Source organism: Poecilia latipinna, unplaced genomic scaffold, assembly GCF_001443285.1.
Source record: "Poecilia latipinna isolate Pla-1442-1.1 unplaced genomic scaffold, P_latipinna-1.0 Scaffold45, whole genome shotgun sequence".
NCBI lineage: Eukaryota > Metazoa > Chordata > Actinopteri > Cyprinodontiformes > Poeciliidae > Poecilia > Poecilia latipinna.
The window spans coordinates 421,033-434,372 of NW_015112661.1; positions in this window are offsets into that span (position 1 = coordinate 421,033).

Consider the following 13,340-nt stretch of genomic DNA (forward strand, 5'->3'; position numbering starts at 1 on the left):
GGGGTCGCAAAATATCTGAATAATTACATATGTATTTATATTTTGTTCAAAATTCAACATTATGCCTTCAAGTATACATTAACATGATAATGTCACAAGAATTTAACTCCCTTTTCAGAGTTAGAAGGGGGAGAACTTCTATTGAAACTAAGATATAATACCAAGTGCTTCCTGGGAGACAGTCGGGTGAATCTTATGCTCTGCTTAAAGATGCACAATGGGAGTTTTGAAAAATTAACTTAGTCTGAAATTTTGAACAAGCAAAGAATGGCAAGAATGTCCTGAGGCTAAATTTTGGATCCCAGTTAGCTGAGTGCCCATGTATCAACCTAGAAAACAGTTCCTCTGTAAATAGATTGATGGGACTTTCACAGTATATTTCTTCCACCCAGCAGCTCCAGACTTTGTATTATTATTATTATTACAGTCCCATGTGAATAAAGATCGAGGCACACACCGACATATTTCAGGGCCACAATGTCATTAGATGATCAACCATGTATCAACATTTAGCAGTGATAGAGATGCTGTGTCATCCACTCGGCTTTAAAACAAATGTCTCTTTCATAATGAGAATCATCCTGTGACGATTACGCCCATGTTCCATTAAGTGTGCACTTCTTTATATATGTCTCTAGTTTTCCCTCTAGGTAGTAAGGATTAAATGAGCTCTGAAAAGAATCTACACATCCTGACACATAAAAAAACATATATATATATATATATATATATATATATATACATATATATATATATATATATATATATATATATATATATGTATATATATATATATATATATATATATATTTATAGATTACTTTTGTTAAGATTGTTTTGTGTTGATTGCTTGAGCCGTTTTCGACATCTGGGGCAAATTTCAGAAAAAAATGTTAAGATATATGATCTGGTGTAACTCTTCCCAGAGTCGTTATAGAGTTCTGATCTCTAAGACCGGATACTCAGATTGAGGGGACAAACCATGACCGTACATTCTCTGAAAGCTACATGAAGTATTTGATGGAAAATGCATGGAGGTACATATTAAATCTGGGTGTTTTCTCTGTTTCATGACATTGGTCTGATGACTTTGCAGTTTTCAGTATGACATTAACAACAGACACTATGCCGGCAAACAAAGGTCAGATTAAATGTTACATGGGCTTTAGAGGATTGCCACCAGTTTTGCTGAAAGATCACATCAGGATGTAAAGGGGATGATGCAAAATGTATGTGTGTGTGTGTATTTGTGTGCCCTTTTTTCTCTGTTTCCCTGTGCTGTCTGTTTTTGCAATAATATGTCACCGGGAAGCAATGACTGCAAGAGTCAGCTCTAAAAGAAAATGTGATTGTTTTCTAATGGGATAGACACAGAGGCAGTACTGTGATTGATTTGCTGAGTAGTATTCAATATTTTCCCTATAAACATTTGCAGTGTAGTTATTTTCTCCTGTATAATATTATTTGCCATTTCATTTTAAATTGTAATTGAATGAAGGAGTTGTATTCTAACATTTATTAGTCATGTGAAACTCCAATATTCACTGTATGTCTGTATTGAGAAATGAAAAGTACTTTATTTGCTTATGTTGGCTGAGCTTTCACTCCCTCACCTTGACAACAGCTCCCATATCCGGATATCTCATTGTACGCCAGGGGAACATGAACGTCTACTCTCTAAAGGAGTTGTCTGAGTAATCAGGACAAATTAAACTCTGTAATATTAATAAGTGTTTGGCTTGTTTCTGCAAAAAACAGAAAAGACACAGAGACGGGTCATCAACAAATTCTGTCTCCATAATTTTGCTATGACTCCTCATCCTCATAATCACACAACCTCAAAGAACTAATGAGGTAATCTGACTGCTCTGTAGTGAGGAAATAGGACATGTGTTCCTCTTGTTGAGATGTGATTGAGTGATCAGTCCGTCACAAACAAGTAAAACATTATGTATAATTTTGTTGGAAAGATTACATCTAATCCAACATCCTCAGAGCTGATGCAGATCAAAGTGGTGGATATTTCCAAAGAGGATACATGTCCTTTCTAAAATAATTATAGACATTCTGATATTCATGAGAACATTGGAAACGCACAGTATTTCTCTGGTTGTTATGTGTAGACCTGTTGTTCAAAACTTGTTCAAAACTACAAAACAATCCCGGGATCACATTTATAAACATGGCATGCTCACAAAACAGCCTGGAACTAGTAGACTTTCCACGCAGAAGCTGCAATCTATGAGAAAAATAAATAAATTTCAAAAAAAAAAACAACTTGATGGGAGTGGCCCTTCACTCAAACTCTGACCCATACATACGTGCTCATATTGGAGACGGAAAACTGACAGTGAAGATGGCAAGGTGGGAAATTGAAGTGACACTGCAGCATCATGAGTCCTTTCAGACATTTTCACTCCCATATCTAAGTTTAGTCATAGATTGATTTTGTCGTAGGTATTCAAAACAGAAGTGTCATTTATGCTTCTGCTGGTGAACCATAACTATACAAAGGACCTTTCAGATAAAAAAAAAAAACGCCTTCAACTTTTCTAAGCCACACGTTCCTCTCCTCGGATGATCACCAAGATGACGTGTACCATGGATTGACACGTTAAATGAGACAATGTGTCAAAATCATCTTGATTACTACATTTAAATACTTTGGCGACACTCGTGATGCTGTACAATGGATGCATTGGCACTGCAGGAAGACCTTGAAAATGGGAGAATTATGAAGGAGCGTGTTTTCAGGGATCTCCAAGATTTTTTGGCTATTGATGTGAAAGTCATATGTGACTCCAACATGTACATGACACATTTAGTAACATGGCATGATCAAAACACGACTCCCTCATCCTGGCATAAAACAGTGCAGGGAATAGACTGCAGGCAGGCAATGTATATGATGACTGTGTTCTTGGTATGGCAAGTCAATGAAAAAAATTATCTTGGAAATTAGAACTTGATAAAATTGTCAAAGACATAACATTGATCACCTGGCTCTCTTAAAGACACATTAACACCCATGAGGTATTTTACATTGAGATTTTATGGTCGAATGTGGGTATGCAGGGGGATGTAAATGATAAATGCCCTCTACTTCTATAACACTTTTTCAATGTTCGTTCAGATTTATTTATTCACACATACATTCATTCATGGGTAGTAGCACTGTTGCCTTGCAGCAAAAAGGTCCTGGGTTCGAATCCCGGTCCAGGATCTTTCTGCATGGAGTTTGCATGTTCTCCCTGTTCATGTGTGAGTTATCCCCGCCTTCCTCCCACAGTCCAAAAACTTGTCTCTATAAATTCTCTGTTGTTGAGTGCGTTCATGCATGTTTGTCTGTCTCTGTGTTGCTCTGCCTTGGACTGGCGACCTATTCTTAGTGTACCCTGCCTCTCACCCATTGACCACTGGAGATAGGAACCAGTAACCCTCGCGGTTACAGTGACAGCCTCATAGCAGATTTTTAGAATGAAAAGTTGTACAGAACAATTGTCTCTGTTTAAATGCCCCAGAAAATCATATTTCATCACACTGCAGAGAATGAAATTAAACTGGAGTTTGTGTGAAACTCCACAGACTGAAATTTCCCAGATTCCTTCTGCGGATACAGGCCAGACCCATCCCTTTTTTTTTGGTAAGGGGATGCTCCACAGGGTTGCATGTCTGAATGCAGGCAGATCTCCTGCAGAGAAGTTCTGCTGTGAACCCCCCCACAGCTTGGAGATCAGTGGATTTGAGCAGATGGTTTCTTTCTTTTAAATCTGGTTCAAGAATTTGTAATAACTTCACAATGGCTTATCTTGGAACACAGAATCAGCCTCATATCAGTCTTTTTTTTAAAACAATTCTCAAATTCATTTCATCACAGTTTGATATCGGAGTATGCAGCATGATTGTAGATCTCACTAGAATCACTGAGACGATCAAAAAGAATATTGATGATTTACAAATCAGGTTTTATGTGAAGTTTACAATAAGTCTTTTATGGATTCTTTTTTAAATGAGGTACTTTCAGTTCAGTAAAAGATAACATATTAAAAACATCCTTGGTCTCCATGCTAAACGTCATAATTCATAAATCAAGTCACTAAAAGAAACTTGGAGGTTTTCAGTGAGTTTTTTTTTTCTTCCTGTACCACAGATGATGCTTCTTTATTCTATTGTATTTTCTGACCTCTCTCCTGTCAGCGGACCTGTTAATAATTTCTGGTGTTTTCCACCTGAATTACATGGCAGCACTCTGCAAAAAATTAAACTTTAATTAGACTCCTACTGGGGATGGGAAAAAAACAACAACAATACTCTGCCCAACTTTCTCTCTGTCATCACTGTGCCTGCGCGTAGACAGGGTCTGCTGCTTTGATCATAAAGGTCATGCCAGCTGTGCTGCTCTGGCCACGCTGTTATGGGAGGCTTTATGGGGACTCTGAGAGGTTAACAGAGGGACAAACATATACATGGAAGCAACTAAGCTCCACCACCTTCCACAGACTGCCCACATGTTGCTTTTGCTCTGTGCTGTTCACATTTAAGATTTGCTGAAAGAAGAGATATGAATTGTTAACGCTGTTAAATTAGCAAAGGGATCTTTTTTCCAGAAAAAGAAAACCAAAAAAATTGATTCTTCATGTATTTAAACAGTGAGCAGATAAAGTAAGATGTCTGCACATACTTTAAAGTTTGGCTGGGATTTGTGTGCCTTTAAAGTTGAATTTAAGTCTCATCAATATCCCATAGTCATGATCAAGTAAAAAATAACAGCTTGTCACCAAAGTGGAGCCCAGAATATAAACAACAAGGATGCAAAGAGGCGTACTCTTTCCTAAAGCTAAGCTAAGATACACACATAAGTTCTTGATTTTTTTAGTTCTACTTATGATTTCTAGCTTTTATTTTTACTTTTTTCTGATTTGTAAGAAAAAAAAATACCATTCTTATTTAATTTATAGTGGAGTTTATAAAAATCTAAAATCGAAGTGTCAATTAATACTGACTCAATTTGAACCTTTCACTAAAATTACCAGCTGCAGGTTCATCCATCCTGTCTCACTTTTATTTAGCTTTTTTCTGATAGATACGGGACTAAATATGTGTGTCTTTGCAAGTATCTACTGATATTCAGCCGGTGTTTGTTTTTGTGTCGGTCTCCCTGAGAGAGCAGCCGTCCCCTTTTTCAGTGTTTCAGGGAATAATTTAGAAAAACAGACCGACTCGGTGGCTCCTCTGAATCATTTCAGGTTTCATCTGTGTTTGGAAACACACATCAAGGAAAATGGAAAGCTTTTGCAAGAATATGCAGCAGGTGGGATTTTGTGCTGCAAAAAGGGACTGAGTCACTCATGACAGTAACAGCTGTGAGGTGAGGTAGGGTTGATAAAATGAACATCGATGTGATGGTGTAAAAGTTTCTTTCATTTTACAACTTAATGTTCTTCCAACCGCATTTCTGTAGAATAAGAAAACATCTGTAGATATTGCATGAATACAGAGAAAAGACTAAACTTGATTATAGATTTAATTATAACTAACCTCAAGCTTAACAAGACACCAATATATTTTTAGTTGACCTAGTTGACAGATAAGCAGAAATATTTAAAAAAAAATGTTGCTCACTGAGATCAAAGAAACATATGCATATGCAAAGGAAAAATACTAGAAGAAAATACAACAGAAGGTGTAAATAAATGTAAATACATTGTTTGCTGAATCATCTAACTCAGGAAGGAGAAAACATTTCTACTGCTTTGTCATGACAATTCATCCATCATTGGCAGAAAAACTGATTTAAAAGATGCACAAACTGACCAAAATCCTGCTGCAGTCACTCTGTATCGGCTCGATGAAATCTCAAATGATGAGAATAGAACTACTGCCAATTTCCATACATAGTGATAGTCAGGAGCTAACTGTATCAGTGCAGCAAAGAAAGAGTCAGTACTGAGATGATTAATAAAATAAAATAAAAAATAATAATAATCCTGTGTTCAGTGTTTAAGGCAGAATATATGCTTTTATTGCTCTGTGGCATCCTGAGTCATGTGGAGGGAAATCATATGGCTTTTTACAGAACACTGAACAGCAAGGTACAACAGTTTTTTTTTTTCATCATATAAACTATAACTCTTTTTCAACAATTTATTCTGTATGTTGGAGAATTCACACTGTCTTACAAGTAATAGAACGAAAGAACTTAGACTTATAAAAGTGAGTTGTAGATATCTTGTCTTGCTATATGCTTTATAGCACAGATATACTGTATTAAGTGAATTGGAATCAGAAGCTTCATAGTCATTGCTCACTAAAATAGAATATAATTATTTGCAAACCATCATGCTTTTTTTCCATTTTCAAATATGAAGTGTCTCAGAAGTTCAGTTTTATGCAACATAAAGTTACCTAAACATTGCATTTCCTGACGGGGACGGTTGCCCATGTTGTCTGTATCAGAAATCGCCCCCGTTAGGAATCCTCGGTCTTACCTTCTATAGAATGCACCGCACTTTTAGATACCAAAAAACTTGGATAACTGAGATCGCATTCTCACATTCCTCCTTTGACTTCAAGGCAAGTCATCATTTTATTCACTCTTCTACTAATCAGATTTTTTTATTCTTAAACCAATGTAGAGATGAATCAACACCTGCAGTTTAAATCTGTCTCTCTGTCTGATGCTGACTGGAGTTCCAAAGGCATAGGGAGTGTCTATCTTTTCTGAAAACACCTGACAAGCCAGAGAAGTGTGCATCCCGGCGGTGAAACCCCAGACTTCACTGCGCTGTATTCAGTCTGAATAAATGAGAGCAGGAGATGAGCTGACAGCAGTCTCTGTGTACAGTAGTAGAGTGTGACAGAGAGGGAAGTGGCACTGGAGGCTCCGACTCTGCTTTGACAGAGTCGGAGGGTTAAACGATGAGCTGATGACTACACCTTCTTCAAGCTCTAATGTGTAGAAATAAATGGTTTGTTTGAATACTTTATCTTCTTCACTTTGCATCTCATGTGCAAATCAGATTTTGGATCAGTCACTTTTGACCCAAAGGACTTCCTTTTGGCACCGGTTCCACATTGTCCGGGAGACCGATAATAAAAATAAAAAAAAAGTGTAGTGTTTTCCAGGTGGATGTGATTCATGAGTGTTCGAAGATGAAAAAGAAGTACCACAGAAACAGGAATGAATGAAACCTGTGTGAGCCAGGAGACGGTGTGGCAATTGGAAAAAGAAATTAGCATTTGTTTCCTTTATCCTGCCTACCTTTGTAATTACATGTCAAAAAGAATTAATGACACTCTGTTGATTTTAAGTGTATCTGGTCAAAAAGGAAATGTGACTAAGTGGTGAAGCAGCATTTGAATTAAGGAGTTGCAAAAAAAAAAATGTCAAAAGGGAGTCCCTTAGACTAAATCTAAAGAGATTTTCTCTGTTCTGTTTAAACCGAGACTATTGGTCAATTGCTGCACCGTGCTGCACAGGGATCGCTCACTTGTTATTTTTTTCTTTACAATTTAGGAAAGATTGGAAAAATTGTAGAACATGGCTCAGAGATGCACATTGGGGAAAAGGCCAGAGTTTCAGATGCCATAAAGAGTCTTTATCTTCTTGTTTGACTTATGTATTTCACACTCTAAGCTGTAAATGCAAATGAGCTGATTTTGGGTAACAAATTCAGACTTAAGATTCGAATGATCTCTTGTCTCAGGTCTTGGTTGGTTGGTTTTTGGCTCTCGTAATCTTCATCATTCTTTGGTTTGTAACTCTCACATTTCGCTATGATTAGCTTACTTGCCATCTTTTGACGGACACTATTTTTTTTCATTTTGTCCTATGATTACCTCCTTCACCATAGTGAGTTGAAATCTACTTTTTTATGGTTCGACATTATTGTTCAATAATGGAACAATTTCTCTCGAGACTTTGTGAAAAACAGTACATTCAAAGACTGCAATCTTTTTTTTTTTTTCAAATAGTGATGGCAAGCTCACAGCCATCACTATTTCATTTGATCAAATGTATTATTTTCACATTTTATTCAAATGTGATTGCTGTTGCCATGTATGGATGCATCTATAGATAAATGGGTGAATGGAGGTAGACTCAAACAGATCAACCTACCATTTCCCTACAGTACAAGTGTTAGTTTCTTTAGATTTATTTGTTGCTTTGTTTGAGCTCATTGTATTTTTCATCAGTTTGTTATGGTACACAGGTCTTCAGGAGGCTAAGGGTAGTAGTTCTCTGAACCAGTTAAAATATATCATTTGTCTTAGAGAAACGTCATTTCAGGAATGCTGAAGCAAATCATCTTAATTTTGACCAGGTTTAATTGCTGTTGGTTTAATATTTCTCCCTGACTATTTAAGTGTACTTGGGTTGTGCTTGACTTGTGAATGGTACTTATGGACACACTGAACACAAGCTTGGCAGACCCGGTTGGTTTTTCATCCAGTGATTGATGTCACCGTTATGTGAACTTCACTCTAGAATATTCTAAAGTGACTCAGGACTTTTGTGGTCTACAGAAATGATCAGTACAGAACAAATTGATGAAATGGAGGGAGAGGACATACAGACTCTGAATCAGCATTGATATGCTTAGCTTAGAGGTATGAGCAAACAATACAAGCTGAGGAAAGATTTGTTCAACAATAAGAATAAAAACATTCTCTGCTGTCAAGCATTCACCTGTTTTGCTCTTTGTAATGAGACGGCTTTTCTTGGTTTTTCTAATCTATGTTCTGTTACAGTGCACATAGAGCTTCAAATATACCACAGATCTAAATTAATGGTTTGTCTGATGTACCGACAGTGAAGCTCAGATTTTACAGACTCAACATGTGATGAAAGAATATTGCTATATAATGTTATGTAAAGTAGGATATTGATCCTGTCACTTCATCACAACTGTTTGTGTTTAATATTTATGTTAAACCAAATGCTTTTCCCTACACATTAGACTATCATTGAAAAACAAGCAGATTTTTTTTGTTGTTTAAATTTTTTTGCATTACTAGCTGCTTGAGTTTAATCAGCTAGCCCAGCATGTGTTTCCAATGTGCAATCAACTTAAGGACATAGACCAGTCTTCTTACACAGCAGGCCACACTTCACTTTGTCTTTTACTGTCAGAATTTCATTTATCTGGAGCGTTAAACTCAGTGAACCTACCTCGAGCCTATCTCTCATGAACTGGCAACGAGATGTCTGAGTTCACTATATTTAACCCTGCCAACCACCAGGAGGGGGTGCTGTTTCACCCTTTACACATGAACCCAAACTTGGAATTAATGACAAGTTGAATTCTATACAATATTAACTATGTTACATGAGCACAGAAGTCCAACAACAGAACACCACTCGAGTTCTGAGTTCAGATCAGGGGGCGGGAGATGAGGGGGACAATTCCTCCCAACCACGCCCCTCCAGGTTTCACTGTCATTACCCACGTGAGCATTGAAGCCCCCCAGCAGAACAAGGGAGTCCCCAGGAGGGGCACTCTCCAGTACCCCCTCCAAGGACTCCAAGAAGGGTGGGTAATCTGAACTGTCGTTCGGCCTGTAAGCACAAACAACAGTCAGAACCCGTCCCCCCACCTGTAGGAGGAGGAAAGCTACCCTCTCGTTCACCGGGGTAAACCCCAACGTACAGGCGCCGAGATGGGGGGCAATAAGTATGCCCACTCCTGCCTGGCACCTCTCACCATGGGCAACTCCAGAGTGGAAGTATGTCCAGCTCCTCTCAAGGAGACTGGTTCCAGAACTGGAGCTATACGTCGAGGTAAGACCGACTATTTCTAGCCGAAACCTCTCAACCTCACACACCAGCTCCGGCTCCTTCCCCATCAGAGAGGTGACATTCCCCATCTCAAGAGCCGAAATGGGTTTTCTCCATAGGGTGTCTGGGCTCTCCCTTAGAAATAGGGTGAGAAGCTCGGTCATCTGGGAGGTACTCAGAGTAGAGCCGCAGCTCCTCACGTCAAGAGGCGGCAATTGAGGTGGCTCAGGCATCTGGTCAGGATACCTCCTGGACGCCTCCCTGGTGAGGGGTTCCAGGCACGTACCACTGGGAGGAGAGCCCGGGGAAGACTTAGGACATGCTGGAGGGACTATCTCTCTTGGCTGGGCTGGAAATGTCTTGGGATTCCCCCAGAGGAACAGGTGGCTGAGGAGAGGGAAGTCTGGACCTCCCTTCTTAAGCTGCTACCTCTGCAACCTGACCCAAGAGGAAGAAAATAGATGGATGAAATGGATAGACAGTTGTAATTACAACTCCCTTACACTTTACACAAGATTTTTCACTGTTCATTAACATATCCATCCATATCCATATCTCTGTATCCATGTTTGTTCCTAGGGAAGAGTGGAAAAATCATTACCTGGACAGTGGTCTCTTGGGGGGAGTGCAACAGATGTAACATGCTGTTAGTCGAGATGACGGACAACAAGAATTTCTAGTGTGACATTTGTGCTGATATGTAGCCCTTTGATTGCAAGCTCTGCAGACGGCGAATTCTGATTTGTTGGGAGATCGAACATTGTAGATATCCTCTTCTTTTGCCCTTTTCTGCAGCATACAAGTTAAGGTTTCAGAATCTGATCTCTTCTTTTTAGAGCAAACGTCCTCAGCCGGGGAAGTTTGCTCTTTTGCAAGATTGGTCAAATTTTCCCCTAGGACAGCTCTTTCTTGGGTCCGGCCTTCCAATGCCGCTTTTGTCAGCGCAGGGGTTGTGGTCTTCTTTTCACCGCAAACTTCCCCAGCGGTCTCTCCAAGGGTAAAGTTTTCAGACAGAGCTGTCTGAAATGAGTTTTCAGACCGATCTGAGTGATCTGTCGGAATCTCCCACAATGGCCTGATGTGGGAGACCGATCTGTCTGAAAACTCCCACAATGGCCTGATGAGCCACAACAAACTGCCCCAGCCGGGGAAGTTTGCTGTGAGTTTTCAGACCGATCTGTCTGAAAACTCCCACAATGGCCTGATGAGCCACAACAAACTGCCCCAGCCGGGGAAGTTTGCTGTGAGTTTTCAGACCGATCTGTCTGAAAACTCCCACAATGGCCTGATGAGCCACAACAAACTGCCCCAGCCAGGGAAGTTTGCTGTGAGTTTTCAGACCGATCTGTCTGGAAACTCCTACAATGGCCTGGTGAGTTTTGCCCGGTCAGGAAAGTTTGCTTCCCAGTTGGAGAAGAGTTGAAAAGATAAGCGTCAAACTCATCATACTCAGTGGACTGAGATCTACTTATTTCAAAAGTGATTCCAGGAAGAAGTTTGTTGAAAATTTTCCTCACTCCTGTGATAATCAGATATCCTGCGCCAAAAGTCCGGGGAAAAAACATGGTGGCTGCAACCTGTTCCATTCTAAAAATCCTTGTAAAACTCCGTGCTAATGGTCAAAGAGCTGCTTGAATATAACAACCTGTTTTGAGATCCAAGCATTCATAACCTTAGATGATCTATAATTAACATAACAAATCACCGCCAAAGTATTGTTACTGCCAGTTCAACCAAGCAGCAAAACCGGCAGGGCTCATCTGAAATATATCATCTGATTTAAGTTTAACAGAACTCCCAAGCCCCTTAGCACACAGCTTGGTTAATTTTGGTGATATTTCACAACCAACATAGATTACAACCTGCTTCTTAACCAACATATTTAAACTGCTTTATTAATTTTCAGTTTTGTACACCCCTAAAGGTTCATATATCAGCATTTCCAGTAATTTTAGATAAGGGACACAGTCCACAAAGTGTCATTCACTCTGTTTTAAATGCCTCTTCTGTGATTGTTGATGATGGCTAACACACTGTGGGTGGTTGGAAAAAGCTCAAAAGGCTCAACCCACACTCTCTACCTACATGATAGAATTAAATTTGAATCAAATATTCTTTGGAAGTGTTTGTTTTATAGCAATACCTTCATTTACAATTACACTTAATTGTATGCAATCAGATTTTTGAGGAGCTATTCACTTTCTGAGTTACGGTTAATCTTTGATTTAGATTAACTTATCGATAAGATTAACAGCCTTCTTACCCATTATCATCAATAGTTTCAATTGGGAAACAGCAGCCATTGTTGGAGGCAGAGCTGAGCATAGAGGAAACACAGGGGTCAGTGTCTGATAAAACTTTTTCTTCTCTCAGGGTTTTCAATGTGTTGTTCCATGAGGAACATTTACACTACTACTATATCTGCTAAATGCACACTCTCACAATGTCATTATCCTTGGGTTTTATATGTATACATATATATATATATATATATATATATATATATATATATATATATATATATATATATATATATATATATATATATATATATCAACTAAACATTAGTTTTTATTTCAAAGATATAGTGAGATGAGAAAATTTTATATTAATAATGAAATGGACTTGAAACATTTTTTTGATGGCTAATGGATGCTTTTGGGAGACAATAAGAATGAAGAACATCAATAATCTAACAGCTTACATTTTTGGAGATTCACAATTTATCCTAACGTAGAACAGATAGAAACAGTTTCTTCTTCTAAGATTATAATCTAATTTATAGCAGTACAAATTCCATTCACTTGTAAGAACTAATACTAACACAAAAATTTGCCTTTTTGCTCTTTAGAACAAATAAGAACACTTGTTGGAAAAACTGAAAACATTGTTGGGCTCTCAGTGTGACAGAAAGTCACCTGAAGTTCTTAAAAAGCCCAGACAAAAGTACCAAAAAGTAAATGGAGCCATTCTTTCTTTATTTGTCTGTCGGAAGTAAAAATGTTCAAATTATGCTGGTTTCTTGCTGGGCTGTTTGTACAATGGACCCTTTGAGGTATTTGAAAGAGGGGGAAAAATGTATTTTACAAGCACACAGTGCCATTTCATATCACAATCAATTAACTATAAACCTCAGTTATAAAAGCGCAGTATATGTCAAATATAACTTAAAAGAAATATGACTAGGCCTGTCATGATCAATTCAGAGAGAGATTGAACGTAAAACTATTATTAGTCTGTAACAGTGTGCAGCCGAAATCTCATGCAGAAGGATTTTCATTTCCAGTCGTCATTGTAGAACTCTGGGCTCAGGATTGTAAAGTCTTGACAGCTCAGGAACATCTCTGATATTACTCACACCATCAATCATTCACTACTGACAATCGCTCCGGTTCAGACTGAAACAAATTGTTCTTTTTTTATGACTTGGACAAGAGAAAAGAATAATATACAGTGTACCCTCGTAGGGCTGAAACGATTCCTCGAATGATTCGAGTACCTCGATTACTAAAATATTCGTTTACAACAGCCCTATACCCTCGTTTTTTGCGGGGATTGCGTT